The following is a 16,216-nucleotide window of genomic DNA, read 5'->3' as shown; positions in this document are numbered from 1 at the left end:
TAAATACAAAGGCAGATGACTGGTTTGGTTCCATGAAACCATACAGGCTTGTAACTTAGATTGTAGTGTCTTGATAATAGAAATCCCTAGCCAAGAAAAGTGGTTGAGGTGGGAAGAAGGACCGTATGTAGCATTGGTAGCCCTTCTCAGTGCTTTGAGAAGAAAATTATTTTTATCTGAGCCAGTACCTATTTTCTTCAATAGTTTTAAATATCCCTTAAACCTCCTAGAAATCTTTGTCACACTAGAAAGGAACAAAGTGGATGCTTTCAAAATTATAAGGAACACGTGACATACTTGGTGATCGTATTGAACTACAGTGCACTGACCTCTGTATCCCAGAACAGGCAGGGAAGGAATAGATTATCTTACAGTAAAAGCCTAGGTAAAAGTCTATTTGAGATACCTTTGGGGTACCGCCATTTTATTTTCCTTCTCAGAAAAAGGCCTACGTTGAAAACCTCTTAAATTAGCAAAATCTGAAGAGTTCTTATTCCTAGTGTTCATGGTTTTGTTCACCTTTTTTGTCACCTCATGCAACCTTAAAGAGGAGACTTGCTTCAGCTCATGACATAGACAACTGGAAATGGTAAAGGTGTTTTCAGTGCCTACCAGTGCTATAGATTGTTACAAGCAAGGATTTTTCAGTGTTGCTGCTGTATAGGGCGTGTTACTGCCAGAGGAAACACTTTCCTGTGGTAGAGAGTTTTCATTACTCAAATTAGATCTCTTCCAAAGAAATAAGTGAAATAATTTTTTATTAGTTATTAGTGCTGCTAACATGAAATGTGTTACTTCAAAAGAGAGCAAGCCAAACTGAACAGATGAAGGTCAGCCCTTTGCAAGTAGCCTGCACACTAGAAAAATGAGCTTCCCCCAAGTCTATAAAATGTATAACAGACTTTTGAGACTTAATAGTTAAGTTGATGGAGGATAGCCAAAACTACCAGTGCAGCGGATTAGGAAAAAGTCTGCAAGTACAGCTTGAGGTACATGAAATCCATACACCATTTGGAGAGCAAAAGTAAAGGCTATGAAGAAAACTATGCTGCCAGCTAAACAGGCTCCTATTTCATTCATAGTCTTAACAGAGCAGCTTGGTGCAGCTAGATAAAATCCCCGCTCTGACTATACCCTAGCATAGCAAATGAGAACTAGAAAAATTACAGTTCCCCATACCTTTTGTATATGAGTGGAAAAATAAAAAATAAAAATAAGATCACTTTTCTGCTATTCTTCCCACTTTCCATCCTCTTTCTGGCAAAATATCTCTTTTTTCCTTGTTCAATTCATATTTGTCTGGTATCTTGCTAACCATGCTGAGTAGCATGTGTTAAGAACCTATCACAGAACGTTACTTTTTAGCTCTGAATTGCCATGGGATGCCTGAGCCTGTAATTTTTCTTCTTGTTGGTATTCCTGGAGTGTATCTGTTGTGTTCCTGCTTCAATAGAATCATCTACATCACTGACACCATGTTGAGACCACAATGATTTCAACATGCAAAGGTGATTTGATCTCCAAAATAGTATTCTTTTGGATGAAAAATGTATGGTGAAAAATTAAGGCAATTATTCTAAAGAGAGGCGTGAACATTTCACTATACCAAGTGGTGATTACGGGAGACCCAAAAGATGTAACAATGACAGTAACTCGAATGCTCTCCACTGACTCCCTTGAGATCCTAGAAAGGGTATTTAAAATCTCTCTTCTGCCACTGTTGTTAATTGCTGAAATGCGTGGCCAGAGGACAGGGAAATGGGCTGGCATCAAGCTCAGGTGTGGACCCTGGGCACAACACTATGGCTGGGCAGCTGTGTGTCGCCTCCACAGCATTGCTCACTCCTGGCAGCCGCCTGTTCCCATTAACACGGGAATGGCTCAGTTTTAGAGCAGACAACAGGGCCTAGGGAAGCAACACGAGACAGCTTCATTTTACAGACCAGTCTGATATATTCCATATGGTGTGAGAGCAGCTTTCAACTCTTTATCTAGGCAGGGTTGGATGGAGAAACTTTGAAAGCGAGGAAACAGAAGGAAAAAGGAAAAGTCAGAAACCATCGTCTGGTTTCCAATAGTAGAACACTATTTGGTTTGGCTTTCAGACATGGCAATTTAGCAACAGGAAATGTCAGCTCGTTAGAGCCATCGCATGGCATCATATGATGATAGCAGTCATTCCTGCTGGCTGGGGTCCAGCGATCGCACTCGGTGGGGAAACGGCATGATTTGATATGAATGTCTCAGTTTCATTTTTAAGACGGGACAGTTTAGTGGGCTGGTTGACTTGGCGGGCTGTTAACAGTATTAATTTGATTGCCTTGGCAGTTGTAGGAGGATGCATGAAGGAAACCTTCTGGCTCTGCTGCCAGCATTTAATACCAAATGATTATCATATACCATTGAACTGGTGCTGGACGAAGCATGCGTGAGGGCTTGCAACAACTTTACCAAAAATAGTAAGTGCCATTTGAAGTTGGCAAACACGTGCGCTCAAGAGAAAACAGGCTTTCCAGTTAAAGCCAGTCAGGACTTCACCCCGCCAGGCCTGTTACTTTTCATGTTCCTGGACTGTGTCATTTTTCATCCATGCTCCAGTTGTGAAAGTGCTGCTTTGTATTATCTGCCGCTGAATTATATTAAAAGCCATGACTGTCTGCTGTTGATGGAGTCTGTTTCCACTGGAGGATGGATACCTGCATTAATGATAGCTGGATTTTCTGTCAGCGGCTCATAGTCTTGGCATCCAGCATGTTATTTTGCCTGAAAACACCCTCGGAATAATATGGTGCAGGAAGCTGTGTTTTATATATGTAAACCTTGTGGCTTTGTTTGGAGTGAAAGAAAATGCCACTTGGACTGTGATTCAATTGTACAATTACCTTTTCTTTGGGTACTTAGTACAATGAAGAGGGTGTTCAAGAAGAAGCTATGCATCTAGCAAGGGTTAGCCCTGGGGTTTGGTCCTCTGGAGACAGTGGTAGCATTTTTGCCACCATTTTGCCAAGTGACTAATGGTAAAACAGGTGTGAGCATTTTTCATCCAAAGGACTGAGAGCATTTAAAAGCATTCAGGAGAGCCGAGTGCCTCTCCAAATTTAAAGCTGCAACTCAGTTTCCATGATCAGACCAATGTTGGTTTCACATCCAAAACCAACACAAAATGGAATATCTATCTCGAAACTGGCACAGTATCTGTGTCTGAGGAATAAGTTTTCTGCTAGATTTGAGGTGAAATGCAGTCAAAGACCCCTGATTTTGGGCACTAAAAGGGAGCCGTGCTGGATCCAGACCCCAGCAAGCTTTCCACAGAGCTGGCACGATGCTGGTGTGGATGGGGAAGGGTCAGGTGTATTTTTTCCGCAGCACAGATCTGTTCCAAGAGCACCAGCTCTGCCTGAGAGCTGAGAGGTGCAGTAGGTTCTCACTTCTGGCCAGCACATCTCCTGGCCTGCATTTTTATAAATGCACTGTGCAATGTTATCATCAAGTTTGCTTAACGTTTCTAATGAAACACAATTGTTTTGCAGAAGCCAGGTTTTTCTTTTTCATGCATGTTTAACGAAAGAAGAGGAATGTGTTCCCGAGAAACATTCTGAATCATTGCAGCTATTTTTATTTGGCAATATTCAAAAGAGTATTACCTTGGCAGCAGTGGCAGCATTATCATTACTTCTCTTTGATATTCTTTGCTCATGATTGCTGTGAATTGAACAATCCCAGGTAGAGTGGGGTTCTGCTTCTTTTCTGGGCCACTTTGCAACTCTCTAAGGTTTGAAAAATACAATTTCTCTCCAGTATGGCTTTTCAGAACCTGAAAAAAAAAAAAAAAGGAGAAAAGGTGCAGAGTGGGAAAAAGAAAGAGATTATACAAGCCTACTAGATTTTCTGTTGCAGATGATGGCAAAAAAAGTTGGGGGGCAGAGAGGGGAAAAAATTAAAAATTTAGAACATCAATATTATTTTTTTCTGAAAATGATCCATGAAGGATTAAAAATAAAGCAGAAATGGCTTTTAATAATTTGTTAGAGGTATATAAAAATCAAAACACTGGAATTTAAGAACGATCAAAATTTGTAATCTGGGGAGAAAAAAAAAAAACAAAAGAAAAAAAAAAGAGGAATTGAACTGGGACCATAAACAAGTATACAACTGACCTTAAATCTTCCTTGCTATCTGTTTCTGATGCTGTTTTTTTTAGTGGGGCTTGGTTTCCTATCCTTTATGAACCTTATTAGCAGCATTTATATGGTCTGTATATGCTTGTATTTTTCTCCAACACACTATAGTTTGCACATTTGTGGGTGCATATATCCGCACAAAAATGGGAGTATAGAAAGCTCAGGAGCTACTAGTGGAAGTTATTATTAAGCTAATATGTTAATGGTAATTTATGTGCAGTAAATAGATATTTTATCCAGATAAATCAGATCTCCTCGGACAACAGAGAAGACGGTTTTTCATCCAAACATCCCCAGGACCAATTTATGGCTTCTGCAGCCCACTAGCAGGTGGTTTGTCTGCATGAGATCATACAGCAGCAGCCATCCAAAGGATTTCTGGTACCCCGCACTAAATCAGAGTGATCTGCTTTAGTAAGTCACTATTATTGAAGGAGCCATAGTGTGACCAGCACTCCACAGCATTGCTCGCGTGCTCTTCCCTCTGCACACCCACAAGGGTAAATGGGAGGGTAAAATAAAAATAAATTTTAGCCAGTGTGTGTCTCACAAGCCATCTCGTCCTCACACCACCAGGCAGCTTTGGTGGCCATTGCACAAGGGAAGGGAAGCAGGACAGGGGTGCAGCTGGTGTCTGAGGTGCATGGCTGTGCACAAATACACCCCAGCAGTCCAAGCAGGCCTCCAGAGCTGGTCCTGGTGCACAGCTGTCAGGGGATGAGGGTGTTGTCCCAGTGGCTTCAGGCAGGGTTTCTTTGGATGAGAGGAAGAAAAAGAGCAGTAGAGAAGAAAGGCTGGTAGGAAATAATGAGGTATAAATATTTTACGTATGAATAAGCAGCAGTCAAGTTCCCTAAGAAATGTCGCAGCAATATGTTTTCTTCTGAATATCTTTGGTAGGTGGGACTTGAATCTCCTAGGATGTTCTTTAAAAAAAAAAAAAAAAAAGGCACAGTGTTCAGAGCATAATGAGTCTGCCAGGACAACAGTGACGGTATCAACCACAAGTTTATGCTAAGATAACTCAGAAATAAGTTAAATGCATATTCAATGGCTGCACCTGGACTCAGCGATGCCTGCCATTATTTTTGTGGTTTTGTATTCATATTTTCCTAGGTTTCTTCATGCCTGCTTTCTCACATTCACATGAAGAGCCCACACAACCAGGGAGAGCTGGCTGACTAATGGGTGATAGAGAGGAAACAGTGACAGTGAGTAAAGCGCTCTCGGCAGCACAAAGAGGGGAAAAAAGGGTGGGGGAAGAATGGTCTGAGCTGTAGTAATCAAAGGAATTAGTGTTAATGTCAACGGATGGAAAGATTCAGAAAAATGTAACCATTGTGCTGTTCCTCCCCACAGGGCAGGAAGGCAGCAGTGGGGCACATGGGTCCAGCGGAGAGTGGGATGCGGGGGCTCACCCCTAGATGCTTGTTGCATCTTCCCAGGGTCATCATTTGCACTCCTGAACACATTTCATCTGCCAGCTCTGCTGTAACCCCACAGCTTGAAATTAAACTCGGTGTCTCAAATGGGTATTGGATGTAGTAAGGTGGCTGTTGTGCGTGAAGTGTCACACATTGTTAAGGCTTGTGCTCTAATTAACTCAAAGTGGCATAGACCAGGATTGTATAATTGTGTCCTTATTAACACGTGAGGCTTGACAGGAATTACTGGGCTTGGTTAATGTTAATGTTCAACAAGTTAATTTGATGTAAGTGAATCAATATCTTTCCCAATGTCATGTTAAGTTAAACATACATAAAATATCAAAAAAAAAAAAAAGAAAAGGCTAACTTTTCTTCTTATTGAGGCTGATGTGCCTTAGGTTTCTTTAAAAGGAAACAAAAGTAGGAATCCTTTCCTATCCATAGCATTTGAGATCAGATCATCTGAGGCTTTCTCTCTCCAAACTGACGTGCCTCTGATACTTTACTACAGAGTTAGACAACAACTTAGCCTCTGAGAAGCGTTGTTTCCTATGTGCATGTTTTGAGGTGTAAATTCTGTTGAATGCTCCATAGCAGTTTTGTAGATCTGGTGCTCACATATCCCTTGTCATTAATCCTGGAAATAATTTCTAAAGCTGGAATTCCATTTTTAAGTTCATCCTCCTCTCAGGACAGACTGGTTAAATCCACTACCTGAGTTCCTGCTCAAAAGCCAGCACTGCTTGCAGGTGGAGACATCAACACTGTGTACCAACGTTAGCTCAGTCTTCCCAAAAAGCACAGGGATTGCTCGGCTGAGTCCAGCTCCATCAAAGTAGTTTTATGTGGTTTTAAAAACAGCCCAGTGACACGTAGAGGAAACATGCAGCAGCCAATTTGCTCCTTTTGCATAGCTGGGAGCCAGAGGTTGGAGAATAAATTCAGTCTACAGTGGGTAAATATGGGGAGGGATCCCTGGGAAGCAGTTTGGAGCATTTTGGTGAGATGCCTGGAGTGGACTGTCAGATCATTAAGTATTATTTCCCCTTGGTGAATCCATGCTGACTACTCCTGTTCACCTTCTTCTCCCCCACATGCTTAGAGATGACATCTTGACTTTTTTCCAGTCCTCAGGAACCTCCTCTGCTCTCCACGACCTTTCAAAGATGATGGAGAGTGGCCTAACAGTAACATCCACCAGCTCCCTCAGCACTCTGGGCCCATGGATTTGTGGGTGTCAGGTTTGCCTAAATGATCTCTAATCCAATCCTCCTTGACCAAGGGAAAGGCCTCCTTTCTCCAGACTTTCTCTCTTGTCTCCAGGGCCTGTGATTCCAGAAAGCTGACCTTACCAGTAAAGACTAAAGCAAAGAAGGAATTCAGTAGCTCTGCCTTCTTCACATCCTTCATCACCAGGGCACCCACCCTATTCAGCAGTGGGCCCACATTTTCCCTAGTCTTCCTTTTGCTACTGATACATTTGAAGAAGGCCTTCTTAATGTCCTTGACATCTCTTGCCAGATATAATTCCAAGTAGCCCTTAGCCTTCCTTGTCACATCCCTGCATACTCTCTCAACAACGTTCCCGTATTCCTCCCAAGCGGCCTGTCCCTTTTTTCTACATTCTGTGTACTTCCTTCTTCTGTTTGAGTTTTTCCAAGAGCTCCTTGCTCATCCTTGCAGGTCCTTTGCAGGTCTCCCGCCCCTTTGCTTGACTTCTTCCTCAAAGGCGTGCATGTATGAAGCATATGACATTCCAATGTTATTTTATAACTTAGCTTTCTTATTACCTGTGTTCAAGGAGGGCCCAGCCTCTGCTTAAAACCAGGGCATCATTTCATTACTCGCTCACTCTCATGGTGTGATTTTACCCTAGGACTTGTGTCGTCTTGCAAAACTTTTGCTTTCTTCCTTTCCTCTTACAGAGACAACACTTTCTCTGAAAGCATAGTCCCATGCCCACTAATACCAGGCTTACCCGGTATGAACCATCATCACCCTCTTTTACCCAGTTTTAGAGGGGAGAATATCATGCAGGGAGCAACACTGCCCCGGATGGGAATAGGAAGAGATTTTTGGAAAGCCCATATTCCGTTGGAAGCAGCACATTTTTTTCTCTTTGGCATATGTATAGGGGACTTAATGTACTTGTAACCTGAGCTCTGGTAATTGTCAGTGTGAAAAGCAAACAGGAACACTCTGTTCTAGCGCGTATTTTTCAAACATATTCAAAAGGCAAGTGGTACTGCAGAAAGCATATTTGCCAATGAAATACAGATCTTTCACTACGGTCATGACTGCCCTGCTGTGTACACTAGCATGCAGTCTGCAGGAATCTCCTTAGGATGGCTGAAGCCTGTTTTTCCTTTGCAAGATGAAAGTATATGGAAAAGCAAGATTCACAACCAGGTGAGGGATGCTTTGGAATACTCCTTCTGTCTAACAAGCACAAGATTTCCTCTGTGTATAAAGAAGTAGTTACCCCCATTCACGCTTACAGGAGTTTACAGATCAAGTTTCCTGGCTCTCCTGGATGGATGCAGGCTATATACTACGGGATTTCTTTCACCCGTTAAATATATATATCTTTATTTCTTGATCTGTTTCCACAGATCTTGGGAGCTTTCCAAGTGTATCTTCGCAAGTATTACTGTAAAGTGACTATTGTATTATTTTACAGGGATTTTTAATAACACAAGGTGACATGGAGGTCTTCCATTTCTGATAACCTCAATACATACAGCTAGTGCTTAAGAGGGTCACACAGAACACTACAGATATAACAGTGCAAGCAGACTTTAAATGTATTTAGACATCTAAGATTTGTGTTTGCATAAGCAGAGACCCCAGGATGAGAAGGTTTCTAGTGTAAAACACCACACGATCAGTCTGCCCTCACCACCTCGGTCTGTGGGGATGAAGCACGCCAGTGGAGGCTACGTTGCTTTTTGTCTTTTACCACATTTAGATGTCAAGATGGCAGGGTGCTTCTTCTCTTATTGAAATAGATCCATCTAGGAAATGCTTCCCGTCACTGAGTGCTTCCTGCATGATAGCTAGCCTCATGCTGGCCTGCTTTAAGGACAGATAATATCAGTGTAGGTTTTGCCTTGTCAACAGGTAAATTAGGCTTGGTGGTGTAAATTCAAATGGGTCTTCTGCTGGTTTTGTTTGTTAAAAAAAGAATTTAAAAGGAAGGGATGGCAGGGATGAGAGGCATCTCTGAGACCACTTCTGGAAGAAACGATGATGTCCACTGCTCACTGCCCTCGCTTTGGCTGGGTCTTCAGGGTGATGATTTACTTCCCTGCTTCTTTGTAATTTCCTTTACATGACATTTTACACCCACCAGGTATGCGGCCAAAAACCTGAAGTTTAAGATGGGGGTGAGTCAAATCCAAACAGCACTCAGTATTTTTCCATTCCTTTCCTGACCCTTCTCCACTGAGTGTGAGTCTCTGGGAACCAGCTGGTGGAGGAGATTGGCTGTGTCCCTTCCCTTAGCCCGATGTAACTCAGTCTGGCATTTTGACCTTCATTTCAGGGAAGTTTTAACCAGGCAGATTATCACAGAGCTTTCCTTCCTGGAACTTCTGCTAAAGTTAGTATTACACCCAGTGGCCTTATCTAACATTTGGCTGGAAGGCCTTAGTAGGGAAGGGAAGGGAAGAGATTAGTAGCAGGCTGGTATGGAATATCTACAGTTGGTAGAAAACACCTGACAGTTGAAAAAATTGTCCCACCACTACTGTGCTAACGCCTGTTACGTTGTTCACCCCTGAACATAGTTTATGCCTTTAGGATAGAGTTTTATAGTGCACATCATGATGTAATTAAACAAAGTAAAGGGACTTTCTTAGTACACTTTCTTTTTAGAAGGGGATATACACTGAAGCTAACCCAGAGCAATGTCCATTGGACTGCCCAACATATACACGTGCTGTGTAAGATAGCGTCATTTTCAGCTTTTTGCAAATATGACTTTTTTTATATTTGATGGTAAAATATTGTTAGAATGCGTTATCAGAGGCTACTTTACAAGACTGCCTGGAAAGCAATGCAACAGTGAGCAGCCTGAGGCAGCACGGACCTATCACTCCCAAGAGCATCTCTGAAGCTGCTGCTTCACATCTCTGGCACAGAGCTGCAGTCTTTAATGACCTGAGCGTGATAATAACCGTCATAATAATGCTACTTCCACAGAGCTGTAATAACAATTTTGCAGCTAATCCTTGTTTGTGTTTCCTTTTGTGGCACTGGCTGGTGGGGGTGCGCAGCCGGGGGGCTGGGTGTGACGGCGGGGTCTTTCCGGCATGCACCATTTTTTCCAGATCAGCAGTTCTCTTTTGACCTGCGCTAAACTCTGCCCTATTCAGAGGAATAATGCCCGCAGGGGAGATACCTCCAGTACAGCTTTTAGTCCCTTTGTGATGTCTCTCCCAGATCTTTTTTTTTTTTTTTTAAACAAAAACTTTGGTATAGAAATGAAGCTGAGAGATTTGTGTGACAGGGTTGATTAAGACCCAGCTGTGCCATACAAGTCTGGGTCCTGAAAAGTCAGAATGTTTTCCAAGGTGTGCAGCACAAGGTCTGCCCAAGGGACAAGTTTCATGTTAAAGAGAGAAGTAGCATCACCCTTCTTCCTATGGGCTAAAAAGCCACTAGGAGTCATACTTCCTCACAGCGCAGGAGTATTTAATGGGAAGGGGACTGTGCTTGTCAGCAGCACCCTTCTCCGCACGGAGGCCCTAAAAGTTCGTTGCAAAGCACAGATATGGTGCTATCTGCAATAGCTTTCAGGACACCCAAATTCAGGAAAGTCTTGAAAAGGAGGACAAAGTATAGAATTGCGGAGCAACAATCAGCAATTGAAGCAGTTCTTGAAGTACCACAATTTTGGACCAACCTTAGAGTTCACTGAGGCCTGGGTAGATCAATGTGCACATCCCACCAGCTGCTATGTCAGGGGATGCATCAGGAGGCTTTTGGAGGTACTACCTGGCAGCTGGCTCAGCAACACCACTTGCCACGTGGCTTTGCTGCATTTCGTCTCAAATAGAAGTAGAAATGATCTGAATGTTACAAATGTCTTTTTCTTTGTGGTGGTCTAAGATTATTTAGTGGTCTAGGAAGTCTGTTGAAAACCTTTAATTGTCTTGTGAGGACAAGTCATTGAAGCTGCTGCCTTGTTAGCTCCCCCAGGAAAATGGGGCTGGCCTTCTAGAGACACTACTGGGGAGCGCTTTTTTTTTTCCCCTTCTTTCTTTCTTTCTTTATTATGGAAAAAAAAATACAATTTTTGTCCAAAAGAGAAATTTATGTTTCAGAGGCAATACTGTATTCTTCTCACCCACCTCTAAGTACAAAACCAGTTGAGAGACATGCCTCAGAAAAACAGACAGCACCAGCAAGTCTCTCATCAGATTTTGTGGGAGTTCTGGGGTGGCAATCTCAGGTCCTCGTGCTCCTCAGGGAGGCCTGCAATAGCCACAGCATGGGGAAGCCCGTGCCACCCCTTAGGAGAGCCAGTCCAGCCACAAAATCCTCTCCAAAGACCATGATACCATAAAGATCTCAGACTGCTCACAAGGGTTAATATTGCCAGTCAATATTTTTATGTTTTATCAACACTTTTCAGCCATAGTATTTTAATGACAAATCTAAGCTGGTTTTATATGTAAGAGCTCAAGTCAATTTTTTCTTTTCAGTTATTTTGTTTCCAAAGATAGGGAAAGAAACCTTTAAGCTGCCTCTGTTAAGGCATTCCTCCACAGAGAGAAGATCATATTGCAAACAAGTACATGAAAAAAAAATAAAGAGTATTTATTTCAAGTGACTATGCTTCGTTCTTTGCCATTAAGACTCTGTGGGTTCCCAGCTGTTGCAGACTAATACTGCTGTGCCCTTTCCAGCGGCTTCACAGTTGTGAGTTTGCCACACAGCTTTCAAGATGATGACTGTGTGAGAGTCATTCACGAACTCTAAGCCCAGAACGTCACTGGCACTACTCTCCAGCACTGGACGGGCTAGCAATTTACTATATCAACACAATGAATAAACCAGGATGTTTCCCCAACACAAACAGAACACTTTTTTCCAAGAAACACACATTACCAAACTTTGAGTTGAAGTGAAATCATCGCATTTTTTTGGATTATCTTGTGAACAGAATAATCAGAGACTCCAGAAGACTGGGTTTTATTATTGACTCTGCTGATGAGTCATTCTGTAACCTGAGGCAAGTTACTTACCACCTCTCTGCCTGCAACTCCTCATATAAACTGAAGAAAAATCAAAGAAAATCAATATCCTTCCCCACCCTTTGCTTTTGCTAAGTGCTTTAAAATATTCAGGTGAAAGGCATTAGGCAAGTGAAAACCGTCGCGCACTGGAAAATATTTCCATTGTTGCTAGTTTACGGCAAACCGCGAGAGGAAAGCAACAATTTGACACCATCACTTTGAAGAGGGGGAAAGAAGCAATGCTACTTGAACTAAAAAGGGATTTGTTTTATTTTGTTAATTGCAGTCCTTTTGAAAAATGATACTTAGCCTGCCAGTGAAGTGCTAATTAATGTTAGGATGTGGTACACCATATAATAAAGGCTGCTGTTGAGGAATGTGAATGAAGAAGAAATTTTTCCTGAGGTGTTGATGGGTAAACAAGATTGGTGTAGAGGTGGGCCGCAGGTAAGCTTGACTTTGCATTTTTGCAAGCTGCTGCCTCGTTACTTACATTCATTTTTAGATATTTTTCCATGACAAAAAACCGAGGAAGAGAAAAATCCTTCCCTTTTGGCCACCACTAATATTCTTGCTCTGGTCCTTGGATTTTTAGATGCAGACAACTTTAGGATAGGATCTCAGAGCAGCAACATAAGAAATTGTTATGTAATGAACCATCATTATTTTAAAAATGTAATTAAGATTCTGTTTCCCACAATGCAATTTTTATTTGGCAGTTTGTGTATTTGTCTGATTGTATATGCTACTGTGTAACTTTGGTCCCACATTAATGAAAAGCTTCATACACACTTGATAATTGTTTGCATTTGTCTTTAATTTCTTCATTTTTTTTCTCAGTCTTTTTTGTTGTTCAGACAGAAACACACCATATAATTCAGGGGGTAATTTTGGGTTTCTCTCTGCTCCCCAGCTACTTAGGGAAATTTCATCTATCACAGAGGTTTATGTCTTTGCATTAAAGACTTTTCCCATGTAGAAACATGGAGGAGCTTTTTGCTGCTGTAAAAAGCAATTTGTGGCAATACCCCCCATGTTTGTCTTCTGCAGCCATCCTTGACTTCTCCACTACTGGCAGTGGGAACCCCAAAAAAACATGAAATTAAATTGCAAAGGCTATACAATTGATTGTAGCAACTTGTAAAAGTCTGAGGAATAAAAACTAAAAAAAGGGTTTACTGCTTATGGATTTTATTGGCTGCATACAAAGCTTTAGAGATTAACACACAGCTTTTTCTTACCTGCCTCCCTGTGTGAGTGACACAGGAGTGGTGATCCTGCCACTGGCAGATGCTCTGCTTGGAGCCAGTATCTCTTCAGTCTGAATACTTGGTGAAATTAAGGTATCTTACATGGCAAGAAGGAAAGCTCCATGGGCTTTTTTTTTTTTTTCTTTTTTTTTTCTTTCCCAGCCGTACTACCAAATGCTGGGGTAGCTGGAGACCTGTTTTGGTCCTTCACTGGATGGCTCCCCTTGCCCACTTTTCTTTCTGGGTGTCTTCAGCTGTGAACAGGAGGCATCTCAGGATCAACTTCAGGTGTATGCCAGTTCCGGCACATCTAACCGAACGTAAAACATGCTAGTGATGTACTTAAGATATCAGACTGAAATAATAAGAATCTCATGTTCCCAAAATGGCTTAGATTTCATGTGACCATCCAAACATCTGTATGAAGTATAATCCTCAGAGACAGACTTCAAAGGGTGAAAAGGCAAATGACTTCATTGCATACTTCGTTTCACCCAGAGAAGTTCAGCCATAATCCCCTGGGAAATTCAGTAAGCTAGGTAAGACTTCACAGACCCCCCCCACTTTTTTTTTTTTTTGGTATCATATGGGAGGTTAAGCACAAAGAACATGTCCTTCTAGACAGAACAGTTTGCAGGTAGTGTAGGATCATGCTTTTCAGCAGGTGTTTTTCATTGAGATATTGTAAAAAAAAAATCTTCCAGCTGTGAGGATGTTGATATCACAATCTACCAAAGTGGTACGGAGTTTAATGCCATGGCAGAAGCTGCCATTCCTGAGGGCTGAGGGTGAGTGCTGACTCTTACAGGCTGCATTGGAAACCGAGCACATGAATATTTCTGCAGATCTGGGCTCAACTATTTCACGAATCTCTCCCAGTGGATGGAGCTCAGGCTCACCAACCACAACAAGTTGTGTTCACTTCTAAGGAAGGAAGGCAAATATGAGTAAGAGCAGTGAGGGAGGAGTATCTTTTATGCTGGAAGAAAAATAGGAAGAAGATATACTGAAATAGCTGGGAGTGCTTACACACATTACTCAAAGCTAGAGGAAGGAGCTCAGGGTCAAAGGAAGGACAGTGAGTCCAGCTGAGGGTGTGTACAGACAACTTTTGGTTGTCAGCTTGCCAATGTTAGTGTCACCCTGCTATCTGCAATCTTCCTTCATTTCATTAATGAAGTGTCCAGTGGCGCACAGCTGGGTTAGCATATTGGAGTGCCTGCTCTGAGTGCACAGTTCAGTACTTCAGCAAACAGCAATGCTCCTGCAGCTGCGGTCACTTGGAAAGGAAGAACAGTTTCCATGCAGTTCCTTTACAGTCACCTGCCATTATGGTGAGACCCATGTCCCAGCAAGGGACAACCGGCTGACAACATGGAGCTGTAGCTTATGTGTCTGACGCCCTCTGGGGCTCTCTGAATAGAATACATGGTGGCCACCACAGGTTTTTCCAGCACACTGGAGATAGTTTTCCTGCGAGTGTGATATGCCAGCAGATGAGGAAAAAGGGAAGGTATTGACGAAACTTCTTCCAAAATGATCATTTCACCTGCAAAATGCAGTTTCGATAAATGCAATCATATTGTGATCAAAATTCCAACCACGCTGAAACTATGTTTGGAAGAAAAAAAATGAGTAATATCATTTTGAAATACAGAGGTGTCATATAGTGGATTGCATCTTCTAGGGGTTGTTTTATCTTTACTAGGAATATTTCGGAGTTCTTGTGCTATGACATTTTTAATTCCCTTATCACTTAAAGGGATAATAACTTTAGAATACATAATAATAATAGTTTGATTACAATGCTATTGACCAATTTCTCTATAGCCCTATATAATTTCTCTATAACCCTTCTAGCTTCAAGTTCCATAGGTTAATAATTTTTGCAACTACACCATTTATAAGGTGTAGAGATATGCTTTTTGGCATTCCCAGTGTTGCATTATATTTCATGTGGAAAGGTAGAACTTTTCCAGATATGCAATCACAGATTTTTGTGATTTTTAATATTGACCTTGATATAGCCAAAGCAAAATTATACTGACCATAAACAATTGTGAAATCATTTGATCAGTATTAAACAGAGTATGGAAATACTCATTTTTCAGTCTCCAAAGGATTATTAGCTATTTTAGAAAATGTGAATGTCTGAACAAAACTCTCGAAAAACAGTGCTTGTGCAAGAGCTCATTTTGTTTCCAAAGTATCTCTCCACTTCCCAGACACATTCAGCCCACTTCTGGGTAGATATTTAATGCAGAGAGAGCTTCAGGCTGTTTGTACAATGAAGCTGGTGAGAGGCAATCTTTCATCCAGTCACAAAATTGTGCCCTTAGAATACAATCTATGAAAACAGCTAATATGATAATTAAATTATTTGAAAAGATACCTCATAAAATGAATTGTTCCACATCAGCTCAGTAATAAAAGTAATCTTACTTTCAGAAAGTGTGTTTTATCTTGAAGAGTTCCAGAGCTCCACAGCTGCCAGCACTTTGCACGTGTCCAGCCATACATCACCGCCGGTGAAAGGCACTCCTTCCCACGGGGAGGACGGTCAGTGTTCGTCATGGCATGCACTGTAACCTGCCGATCATGGGGGAACTGAAAGCCAGTTTTGGCGTAGGGAGGGGAACACGACTGTTATCAGTGCTGTTTCTCAGAAAGGGAGTGCTGGTGCAATCCGAGCCACTGCAGAGGCCTTGTGCGTACCTCGTGCTGGCTCACAGAGCCACAGAATGGCTTGGGTTGGAAGGGACCTTAAAGACCATCTAATACCAACCCCCTGCCCTGGGGAGGGACACCTCCCACTAGATCAGGTTGCTCAAAGCCCCATCCAACCTGGCCTTAAACACTTCCAGGGACGGGGCATCCACAGCTTCTCTGGGCAGCCTGTTCCATTGCCTCACCACCCTCAGAGTAAATGGGGTCACCAGCATTTTACCCTCACCAACATTTTACCCTCATAGTAAAATGCTGGGTCACCAGCATTAAAAGCTCTGTATTTCCACATAGACTCTTTGAGCATTGATTTGTATACAGCATGTTGGACTTCATGATTGTAGCCTGGATAATGAGGATTTCTCCCAGTCTGATGGGGTTTCTCACTGAGG

General features: G+C 42.1%; 2 long non-coding RNA genes across 2 annotated transcripts in view; both read left to right on the top strand.

Annotated features, from left to right (window-relative positions):
- LOC125184565 (uncharacterized) overlaps positions 1 to 6,106 on the top strand; it is an 80,118-nt gene extending 74,012 nt beyond the window's left edge. Inside the window, exons 2-3 of the long non-coding RNA XR_007168782.2 lie at positions 5,298 to 5,392; positions 5,541 to 6,106. This is a non-coding gene — a long non-coding RNA (uncharacterized lncRNA). The remainder of the gene's footprint in view (positions 1 to 5,297; positions 5,393 to 5,540) is intronic.
- Positions 1 to 16,216, top strand: part of LOC125184567 (uncharacterized) — a 151,898-nt gene that overhangs the window by 127,099 nt on the left and 8,583 nt on the right. The gene's annotated exons all lie outside the window — the stretch shown is intronic.

This window comes from Anser cygnoides, chromosome 4, assembly GCF_040182565.1.
Source record: "Anser cygnoides isolate HZ-2024a breed goose chromosome 4, Taihu_goose_T2T_genome, whole genome shotgun sequence".
NCBI classification, from domain to species: domain Eukaryota; kingdom Metazoa; phylum Chordata; class Aves; order Anseriformes; family Anatidae; genus Anser; species Anser cygnoides.
Note: the sequence above shows the minus strand (reverse complement) of the source record. Positions and strands in the feature narration are given on the sequence as shown.